We start from the raw sequence: 12,395 nt of genomic DNA, 5'->3' as shown, positions 1-12,395 counted from the left end.
ATCATTTTAAACACACTTAAATGTATCTAATATGATAAACAGAGCTGCTTTACCTTATAATCATGACCGGAAAAAGCGGAAGTGTGCGCGCCCGGCGACTGTGTCCCGTCCCGTCATAATAAAAGTCCTAGTACTCGCGAGCCATGTGTTTGTATAACAATCGTTCCAGCGGCCGTGCTCAGCTCCACAACACTCGGTCCTGCTTTGCTTCATACTACAGTAACGTAAATAACCGCATTCAGGAACATGATTTCTGCCCGAGTCCACCGGCTGTGAAGTGAAGACCACATGTCCCAAGATACTGCGCTCACACTTGCCGTCATCAAACTACACCTTTGTTTAGAATAGGCGCCCTCCAGTGGACGTTAAGTTGCATAGTGCACCTTTAATGTGTCATTTTAATTCCTTATTTGACATGGTTTCTTGTTTTGTTTGATTAGCATTTGTCCTGAAACGTTTGGCCTATAATGCAAAAATGGTCCCAAAAAAATCTAGCTTTTTATTGGGAATAGAAAGCTTTAAGGACTGTGAATGTGTAAATGGCACTCTCTCTGAACAAACCACTGCAGCCTAAAATGCCAAAAGCACACATTTCCATGCAGCTGATTAAAAAGTATGGAAATAAATTGGTTGTTTAAGTGTTGAGTGCTGTGACATGACTGTCAACAATATTCGGTCATTTGCCACTCAGTGCCTTCATCAAATTGACTGTCTGGAATCTGGATTTTAATACGATTTATAGGCATGACGCACTTAATCCCTGAACCGCCGTGAGATTTGTGGGAAATTCTAAATTACCCTGGCCACCAGACCGCAAAGAATATTTGGGCGTGTCTATATTTATAACAGGTTTCACTGCAGATCACTGTGGTGTTTAATAACCTGTTGGGACTGTTTGTTTTTCACAGGGCCCTCAGCTGCAGATGTTCTGCTCTGCACATGGGGATTATGCTGCTGATATAAGCGATTATATATCACGTGCATGTTGCGGCAAGACAAATCTTCATAATACAAATGGTGTGTGAATAGCTAGGGTTAAAAAAACAAGTTAAAGGATTTTACATGTTAATATGACCTATAAACTTTTGGAACCCAACTGACCATGCAGAGTAATCTCTTGTATCCTGTGCTAATGCTAAAGTTTACTATAATTTACTCATGGGCAATCATGTTTAATCATGGTTGTTAAAATGTTCTGCCTTAGTCTCAGAGAAAGTGCCATCTTAAAAAACAAACAAAAGCAAAGACAAGTGCTTAGTTTTTTTTATGATTAGAAGATGGTTTAAAGTAAAGTAAGTTTACCTCATTCTTTCAATTGTAACATTCTCCACATTGAGACATTGATTTCTTACAGAAGAATGAAAGTCTTAAAAGGTTAGGAACGACGTTATGATGAATAAATTATGCTAGAATTAAAAATCTTTGTTGAACTATGCCTAAGTTTAAACAAATAATTGACCATAAAATTAAAGCTGCACTATGTAATGTTTCCATCCTGGAGGCTGCCTTTTTCAAAACAAAGGTGTAGTTTAATGACGCCAAGTTTGAGGTCAGAATCTTGGGACATGTGGTCTTTACCTCACAGCTGGTGGAAAAGAACCGGGATAGGACTCTGGCATAAAATCATATTTATGGATTCGGTTAGTAACATTACTGTAGCATGAAGCAGAGCAGGACCGCGTGTTGAGGGAGCTGAGCACGGCCGCTGGAGCAATTGTTACGCAATATCCTACACGGCTAGTGAGGAACGGGACTTTTATTATGACGGGACACAGTGGCCGGCGCCAGATATGACGCAATTGACAGGAGTCCCTCAGTCAACCTGACACGTTGGTAAAAAAAATAGCAATTTTCTCAAGATTTACAAATAGTTGGAAACATTTGGGATATTTTAAGAACTCAACTGAACAAAATATATAACACTAGCCTGTTTTTTTTTTTTTTTTTTTTTTACTGCAAAAATCCTACATAGTGCACCTTAAACATTCTCCATGTTTTTGTCACATTGAGACATTGATTTCTCTACATTGGTTTCTCACAGAAGAATGAAAGTCATAAAGGTTAGGAATGGCAGGATGGTGAGTAAATACGTTATAAACAGCATGCATTTATTTTAAACGAATATTTCTTCAATAATTCTTCCATGCTACTCGTGTTCCGAACCTTTCTTCGTCCTTCAAACACAAACGTTTTTTTGACCACAACTATCATGATTTATTTTTTTTGCCAAGGTTCACAAGTTCATAAGACAAGTGAGCAAAAAGTAGCATATTTTGAAAAATAATGTGTCCATTACTGAAGGAGGGGATACGGATTTGACTAACATGAATGCTCGGGTTTTTTTATGAACTCGTTTTAAGGATTGAAAACACTGAGTAAAAATAGGTTTGTATATGCAATTCACTCAGTTTGCAAATTACTAGCTACTGCAAACAACTCAGTGTATAATGGTGTTCAAAGTCGAAGTTCAAATTTAATCCTTGAGCTGAAAATTCTAAATAGAATTTTTTATAGGCCTACGCCTCCTTGCATCATCAAGCATCTGTTATTAAGTTTGACAGAATGCGCTTCCGGTATCAGATGCATTTCAATGAGTTTGAGTTCTGTGTCTTTGTAGGTGTTGGTGGGATGGAAGAAACTGACATAGCGGTATAATGTCTGATTGACTGAGATTCACCATGACAGTTTTACAGCGCGCTTCATAATGATAGCTAAAGTCCGCCCCCTGCTGGCAAGAAACAGTTGTGTAATTTTTGAATAACCTTTGATTTATAATCCATTTTTTTTTATTTTAGGTTTATTCTGTAGAGAGCCCAGGAACCACCCTCCCAAACAGAAATATACTGTAGGACTAACTATAATAGACTGGAGATTAATTTTGACTTCAGTAATGTTGTTTGAGTCTCTACCAGCATTTCCACAAAAAAAAAAAAAAATATTGTAAAGGGAGAATTTCTGCATGTACAGACTGTCACAGACTTAATTTACAAATCTTGCTCATGGATATCTAGTGTTGTTGTGATGCAGGTTGTATGCTTAGCCAATGGTTTGACAAAAAAAAGTATGTGTGTGTGTGTGTGTGTGTGTGTGTGTGTATGTATGTATAATTAGTTGATCAGCTTCCATATTGACTTGACTGTGTGACTTGCTAATAGCAACTGCCCCAATCAGATGTAGGTGCATTTTAAGATCAGTCCTTAGGAGGATTTTTTTTTTTAACTGTAATGATCAGTAGTACACACACACGCACACGCACACACACTGCATAATATAAGGCTTTCATCTCTGTGTTCATCTTTTAAAATGCTGGATGTGCTTTTGCCCTTTGTGTCTGATAGCATAATGCATGAGTAGGAAGATCTTTCTCCATTCCTTAACACCCATCATTACCATGCAATAGTCTGCTCTGTGACCGCACAATTTAGAGCTGGCTGGGCTTTCTGAAGTGATATTACTTTGCTTTGTGTAACACGCGACCCCCCTATAACACTGCACAATAGGCGTCATTTTTGAGTTTTGATTGTGCTTTTATATTCGTTTTTTGTGGTCCTTTTTTTGGAGCTTGACAGTGCTCCAAAAAAGGAGCACAGTGAACCATTATTTGTGGCAAAAGCTGTGTAATGATTCTTCTAAAATGTGTACTCCACAAAAAATAACAACATATAGCCTTGAAACATCCATTTACATTTTTAGCTTCACTGTTTCTTTATCACACACATCTCTTATATTGAAGGACACCAGTTAGCACAGGAAATGTTTGACTGAATGCAACTGAAAATGTCCTAATTGGATATAGATGTGAAAATGTCCAATTATTTATCTTCTCTAGAAAATATGAGGCTTTTTTACAACAGATTTATTGTTAAAAAAGCATGCTTGAATTTGACTAAAAATGCTATGGTGTTGCTATGGGGGTCACCTTGATTTTGCCAAGTAAGACATGTTCCTGGATCAACATTTTTTTGAGCCTGGAACAACATTGTCCAAAAAATGTAGTATACCTTCCCCTGAACATAACTATTAAGTTATCCCTGAAATCAGAGGGAAATGAATATCCCAGATGTAGAAGCATCTGGTTGTAAGCCTAACTTTGCATACAATGTAATCTTGCTCTTCAAATCCGTTTGGTTGATTAGAATATTGTTCCAGGATCAACAAAGATGTTGCTGAAATCATGTTTTCCATTGGGGTGTTAATGTGGTGTGGCAGGTTGCTATCACTCTTAGAAGAAGAGGTTTTCTATAGAGCCTTGAAAGGTTCTATCAGCGCTATTTGGAACCTCTAAAAGGTGCTATAGAACCCTTTTAAGGGTTCAATCTTTGTAACAATGAAAAAGGTTCTATATGGAAGCTTTTAGGGGGTTCCTTCATTATCATTGGTTTTGTCCTTTCCAGATTAAATATTTCATATTATTGACAAACATTTCACTGCATTATTCAGTGTATTCAAATGCATGTGAATGATCATAAAATTAAATATATGGGGGTTATGAAATGTATATATTTATCTAATTTTGTGTAGTTAATCAATATCTCAGGGAGAGTGAGATTTCAGTTTTTCTCCTCCAAAAATCAGCATGATTAAAATGTGATATTAAGTTACTACAACAGTTTAATAAACAATCATTTAATTAAAACTACATAATGTTGTAGAATAATGTAATATATGAATGAAAAATAGCCTAAAGAACCTTTGTGACAAAAAGGATTATTTCTTGCCATTATAGAACATTTTTAGCATACAAGGTTCTTTGGAGTTCTATATAGAACACCAATGAACCCTTTTTTCTAAGAGTGTGGCTTGAATGCTTTTCTAGGAAGTTGCCAGCTAAGCTACCGTCTATTTTGGTCCAGTGTTTTGTTATTGCAATGTAATATTTCATATTACTTAAACCTTTCAATATTAAAATAATACAATTTTTTTTTAAATGATGAGTTTAAAATAATAATTGAATTCTTTTTGAGCCACCTATATACTATAAACAATGTCCATATTTACACAAACAATAATCGTAATGGTAGAACATGGTCTTGTTCTCTCATTCACCACCACAGTAATCACTCTAGTTATTCTGTTTCACAAACCAAATTGCCATATTTTGAATGAACAAACAATTTTAAAGCAATTAACTTTCATGTAAAGTGGAATCCACTGAAACCTGTGAATGATGGTGTGAAAATTGCTTTTCCTCAAGGAAACGTGATTGACTGTCACAACATAGCATTGCCCCGGTGTGTTGCTTTATTTATATTCTGCAAAAAGAATCAATGGGGAAAAAAAGCTCCACAGCTGCGGCTTGATGAATGCCATCTTATCAAAGGCAACACGTCTTGTGTAAGTGAAATAATATTTACAGAAGTGTTGTATTGGTGTCATGCATTATACGCTTCCTGACCTTGCCATCACATTCATGGACCTTGATTACCTTTCCTTTCGGATTTATATCTCCCTGCACTTTGTACCAATAAAGTATTTATTGCGGGGCCTTGAATTTTAAGGATACGTGTGTGGTTTAAAAAAGAATGAAAGCCTGATCTAAACGTTGCTCATTGTGTCATTTTGTCAGGTTGTAAACTGGCACAATGCATGGTAATTTAATTTGTAAAGACAATTTCTGCCTTTGACAGGGTTAAAGGAGAATACCCCCCAAGAGTCCAAATCAAACTGACTGTGTGAGATGTTGACAAAAGCTTTTCGCAGCACTTGTCGGTTCATCAAATCCGTGTTAACGTTAAGGGCCAATAGCTGGAAGAATAGACTTGCACAGTAATTAGTGGGATAGGGATGTGCTGGATGTGGCAGGCAGAAGAGTTGGTGACTAGTGTAATTGTGTGCGTATCTGAAAGAGTGCAAAGGATGTACTTCACATCAGTTCGATCGATGTCAGGTGGTGGGTGGAATGATCACGCTCTCTGTCTAAAAGCTGAGAGATGACACCTAATTAGTGGTTACAACATTAAAACACTCTCTCTATAGGCTACACAGAGCAAAGGGGAAATTCATGTTTGCATACACTTACAAACAGCTTAGCTGGTATCCTCAATAAAAAAAACACTTTCTCTGGGGTTTAGATTAAGCCAGGATTAGGTTTTAGTTCAATTAGGACATTTAAGTAGCTTTTTTAAACTTGCCTTACAAACAACATTATTGGTGTGCATCTTGAGATCAACAGCACTGACATATTTTAAGACCGATGCAATTTGCTTTCAGTTAAAACAGCTCAAACATGCCTTTTAGTCTGGGACTTTTGTCTGTGAAACTGGGCTACAATAGGTAGCCTAGTGGCAGCAAATAGACCCTGCGTCTCAATCAGCTCCCTAGTTCACTAGTCAGGGCACTGATCAGGACAAGTCAATGGGCTGACTCCCTGATCAGTGCCCTGACTAATGAACTAGGGAGCTGATTGAGACGCACCCTTAATCTGCCCGCAAGTGTCGTCTAGGAACTCTCAATACCCTTCTGAGCTGTATTCCTCACAATCTGGACGGGCCAATCACGTCGTGTATAGAGTCGGCGGGCGGGGCCATAATGACGACAGCCGAGTTGCGTTTGCGTGCTTCTAGTAAACACAGAAACTGGCGAACGGCGACGGTCTTTCGAATCAGCTTTGACTGCGATTCTGGAAGACTTGGAGTTAAGCTTTTCTCTGAGAAAAGCACAAAGAACGGCACTGAAGTCATTCTTAAAAAGGGAAGATGTGTTCGGAGTTTAGCCGACCGGATACGGTGAAAGTTTAATCTATCAACAAGCTCTGTTTCACCTTCGTTGCTCTGGTTGGTGTAGCGCTATCCTATCGCGTGCAGAGGGAGTTTGAAAGACAACCGTTTATCCCACCCCTCAGATTGAGTCCTGTCTATGGTGAGTTTCCAGACCAAACATCTAGATGTGGGTCTGGCTTGTCAGGCTAGGCTATAGGGTTAGGGTTATAGAAATTGTTAAATCATGTTGCATGTCATGTAAAACTTCATATGATTAGCAAAATTCTTATACAGTGTGTAAACAACAGCTTTAACATAAACTTTAACTCCCAAAAGAAAATAATGGGCATCATCCATCCATCCATTCATCGTGCAAGTATGACATCACTTTGTAAACCACAACTTGAGGTGAAATGTCATCATGCCGAAAAGGTATGCTTTTACAGCCTCATTATGCTCATAATTGTGCTCTTATAAACTAGTCTAGTTTAACTGCCAGTTGGCCTACGAAGTGACATCATACACCACTCTATTACATCAACAGCCACATCCATTCAGATTTTGTAGAGTTAAGCCATAGACTGTAAAAAAATTTAAATAGACGTAGTGTCTGATACGTCTGATAAGTGTAAAATTGAGCTGGCCCTAACATTGTACATATAGGGTTTGTGGTCCTGTGAAATAAGATTTTTATCCCCTCAGATTTTGTCAGTGAAATCTCAATGCAAAACCAGTTTCACACTCTTGTTTGGTTACCTGAAAGCTGTGTGAAAATACTCATAAACTGCATGCTCTAATTTTTAAATGTCATTACAACTGCACTGCACATTTACCTTTACATAATCTTGCTCTTAGAGGCGTTCTTACTGCAGCAACCGAACAATAAAGTGCACATCTCTCACGGAACATGCAAAAGCTTTCAGCAGATGCCGAAGTGCAGCGAACAGCCTTGCCATTTGAGAGAAAATATAGACCATTTGTCCTTCATAAACTATATCCCGGTCTGTGGTCTAATGCACTGTTACTTTGAAGCCTTGGATGATAAACAGGCACATTCTGAGTTTTTCATTCTGTTTCTTTAATTCCTCTCCACTTCTGATCTTTTTAAAGCTCCATTATCAAGGTTTTATACTAAAAGTAATCTGACTGCTGCCTTCGCTAGTGGATGCTTTTCTCCTCTTTTTCAGTTGCACTTTGCTACCTGTGATGTTCTGCTTCATTGTTCAGACTCCATAATAGCAAAGATGCTCTTATCATGAACCTAATGAAATCAGTGTCGCATACCCCATATTTGATCTGTACAGAGCATGAGGTTTTCATAATTAGCCATGTGTATGTGTTAGTGTGTTTTAATCTGTTTGCAGGTTGCCATCAAGATGAAGCCAAAGAGTTGCTAAAAGTTAAATCTGCTTTGGTTATTTAACAAATCATTGGTTGGTATTCAGCTCAATACCACATGAATTTGTCTTCCGCCATTGCAGAAAGGTGAGGAGAATCACTGTTGGGATGTGAGCCTATCCAAGAAGATAATACGGCTTTTGATCAATGAAACACTGCCAAGACATTAGCCTAAACCAAAATATCTGTACATTTTTGAGACCTCCTGTAGAGACTTGAAGAAGGCTAATTGTATTCACTTTTTTTGCTTTGCTTAGACATTTTACACATTTAGAGTAAGTAAAAAAGTTGGCACAAAAGACTATGTTGTGTTTTCGTTAACCGTAGTCAGGAAATTTTTCTTTCTCTTTGTTAATGTGTGGATAGTTCCACTTATTTCAGCCTACCAGTCTGTGTCCTTGTACGTTTTGTTATTTATTCATTTGACGGCAAACATTTTTTTTTCACGTTTTAGGCCACATCCACACAAAGCCAGAGCTTTCCCTATCCAACCTTTTTTCCCCCTCGTCTCAATAAAAATCTGCATACACATGAAACCACTGAAACCGACTCAAAAAAATGTAGTATACATGCCAGGCCAGTATTGGCGCTGTAATTCTGAAACAGAAATACACAAAAAAAATGGAGAAGAAGAAGTTGTGGCTAGAAGGGGTAAAGAAATCAAGGGGGTAATCTAGCGCTCGGAAAGCGTTCCACCCCTAGGGGCTGCCATTGCTAACCAAGCCATCACCTGCTGTTAGCATCCCATTGACTCCCATTCATTTTTGAGTCACTTTGACAGTGAATAACTTTACATCTGAGACGTTTAAAGACTCCATTTGTCCATTGTTTATTTCTAAAGAAACACGACAATGTATAAAAGGCTCCATTACCTTGTATCTTACACTATCGCCCCGCAGAAGCTGTTTTTGTAAAATTAGGCTAACGATTGCGTAATAACCAACGCGACTCTGTCGCAAAGTTGAGAAATTACCGTATAGACCTGAGGAGACGCTCGCAGGCAATCTTTTACTGTCTATGAGACAGTCGGGGGGACGTGGAGACATGTCCTGGAGACTAGTCTGATAAAGTCAAGGGGGAAGAATGGGGAGAAGCCCATAGTGAGCCAAAAGCAACGGGAGAAAATATTTAAACAACGTGATTCAGCTTTCGCTTTCCACATCTACTAGAAGACCTACAGCTGTCAGACAGGAGGCTCACGTCACATCTACGTCGTCAAGCTCAGTCTGAGCCTGCGCAGTTCGCTCAGCCATCAGGAAATGAGTGCCCCTAGGTTGACTTCATTATTTAGCCGTTGACGTCAATGGGGTCGCTGTGTCCATTTCTTTTACTGTCTATGAAAGAAATGGTAGGAAGTGAGGCTCGACTTTTATTATGCCAACGTCGCCGTTTTTGCTTATGTGGGATAACGCAGCGCTGTTGATCATATTAGATACATTAAAAATGGAAATTATGTAGGCCTACTGACGTTACTCTGTGCATTTGCTCCGCGGTGGCTATGAGACACTTATTGCACAATGCTGTATCAATATTAGCCATAGTAAAACATACTCACTGTAAATCAAGAAGCTATAACAATGATTCGTTTTCTGTCTATAAATGTATCCAAACAGTTGTTCCCTTGTCTAATAAAGCATATACTATATATTAAAGCATCTGGTGTTTCCATGGTTTCTACAAAATAACATGGAAATTGAGGGTAACACCGATATGATGTCATTGATAGGCGATGCATAGACACAAATGCATTTGTGTCCTGCAAAAGGCTTATTTCTTTGGATTTAAACATTTGGGATAATGTAAGTACACACGTCAACAAATATCTTGCATATTGTCCCGTGTGTTTTGTTTGTAGTTCTGTAAATAAAACTTATAAGCCTGCTGCTGCACTTAGATCCTATCCTTATACTTGTCATTTATTTTAGCCGGCTGTGACACATGCTGGGTTGCCAGGGGAACTTTGTTGTACATAAAGGATTTACTGAACAAGTAAATAGCATTAGTTTGAAAGCTATAAAGAAGTGGGACTTAGAAAAGCTATGCCGAAATCAAATGCCCTTGGAAAACACAACAACATCAACTCGCAATTACGTTGTACAATTCATCTTCATCTTCATCTCCTTGAGGCACCAGGATGAATAAACACTAATTATAACCTAAAATGAACACATTCAGAAAAGGAGCAAAGTCAGAAAAAAGGAAATTAATTCAATTATTGTGAAAGGAGTCTGCTGTGCTTTTTCTTGTTCGGTTGTAATTATTCCTTTCAGTATTTAATAGGAGAAAACTGAAAGAAGCTTTTTCTTAACCATGAACTTTGAATACATAAAACATCAAGTCAAAAAAGTTTGCCCTTGATGCAGTTGACAGATCTAGCTTTTTCTGCCACTGATGCAATGCCAAAAGATCTTTCTTCTAATAAGGTCATTCAGATTTTGTTTAAATTGATGTGCTTTAGCATATGTCAGCTAGCTTGCTATATACATTTTTTATTCACATTCTTTGCAGAACCATGATGCAACTCTAAACAACTGCAAATACTATGGCAGTTTACAGCATTGTATCTAGCATCAAGATGCTGGCAGTGGCGCCTCCAGAAATTTTTCATAGGGGTGGCCAGATGGGGCCACTTAAAATCCTGGGGTGGCACACCAAAACTAGAAACCATCATTTCAGAATTAAATTCTACCGGTGTAGTAAACCGGCCTATAGCACGTCACGACACATAATTCTGCGTCGTCTTTTACTAAAAAAATTTTTTTGACTTATTTACTTACCAGTAGTCTTCGTCTTCGTCTTCTAACGTTAACTTCTTTTGAAATTGTTGACTGACGGGCATGCGCTGACCTGCTGCTGTCTGAGCGCGCCAAGTTTATTAATAAGTCTATTAATTTATGAGGCTCTTCAGTTCAAATTATCCAGTACCAAAATAATAATACTCTTTATTTTCCAAGTTCATAAATGATTTTCAAAACGGATTTGGAAAAAAAAAACATACACACAAAATGACTTATTTTCAATATAATATATATATATATAAAAGTCTTGGGCATGTCAAAGATTAGTAACAACTTTAGCTTTGATGCATTGTTAGTTTTTGTGCAGCATCAGATTTTTCTCCCTCTTTTACTGTTCATGGCTGTTTCTGCCCCATTGACTTCCATTATAGCCACATTTTTTGATTGGAAAGCCGTGACACCATATAATCATGCATTCTTGATTGTTGGTGGTTTTCCCTGTTGGGAAGAGGTAAAATGTGTAATTTTTACAGTTGATAACCAGGTGGCACAATTAACCCTTTACATAGGCCTGTGCTGAAGAAAAAAAGAAGAAGCTTAGTGTCTGGCATTTGTATAGAGTACAATAACTGCATATAAATGAGGGATTAAAAAAATCTAAATCTGATGCTGCACACAAACTAACAATGCATCAGAGCCAGTGTTGGTACTAATCTTTGACATGTCCAAGACTGTGATAAAAGGTCAAAAATATCCAGTCCACAATCACTTTTTGTATTGAAAATAAGTTATTTTGTGTGTATGTTTTTTTTCCCCAAATCAGTTTTGAAAATAATTTATGAACTTGGCAATTAAAGAGTGATAAGAGTGACAATGAAACAATGACAGCAGCTCAACAATAAACATGGCATCAATGCAACAGTATGTAAACTTGCAACAGAACACATTTTAAATTATTTTACTTTTGATTATTTTATTTATTTCTGAAGAACTCTTTAGAAGCCTGTATTGGTGTACTTTAAAGGGATAGTTCACCCAAAAATGAAATTTCTGTCATCATTTACTCTCCCTCATGATGTTCCAAACCTGTATGAGTTTCTTCGTTCTGTTGAACATAAAAGAATATATTTTGAAGAATGTTTGTAACCAAATGTTATGAATGTGTCTTCCTATGTATTCTACATAAAGAAATGCATACAGGTTTGGAACAACTTGAGGGTGAGGAAATTATGACAGATTTTTCATTTTTGGGTGCACTGTCTCTTTAAGCAGTCATTCTGAACCAGTAACCACTTGTCACGTTATAACTAAAGAAACCTGAGGTGAAGACTCATGTGCGCAAGAATTATAATTTATTATGACAAAATAAAACATAAACACAAAACAAAACCCACAAGGGGGAAAACCATAAACTAGAAAATACATAAACTGAAGACATACCAACACAGGGAACCGGGAGACGAAGACAAGACATACAACGATCCGACCAAGACTGACAAACACAAGGAGCTTATAAAGGGAAGAAATCAAAAGGGAATCAGGGAACACAGGTGGGGACAAT

The sequence above is a fragment of the Pseudorasbora parva genome, chromosome 7 (assembly GCF_024679245.1).
Source record: "Pseudorasbora parva isolate DD20220531a chromosome 7, ASM2467924v1, whole genome shotgun sequence".
Taxonomy (NCBI): domain Eukaryota; kingdom Metazoa; phylum Chordata; class Actinopteri; order Cypriniformes; family Gobionidae; genus Pseudorasbora; species Pseudorasbora parva.
The sequence above is the reverse complement of the archived record's forward strand: the minus strand, read 5'-3'. Positions refer to the sequence as shown.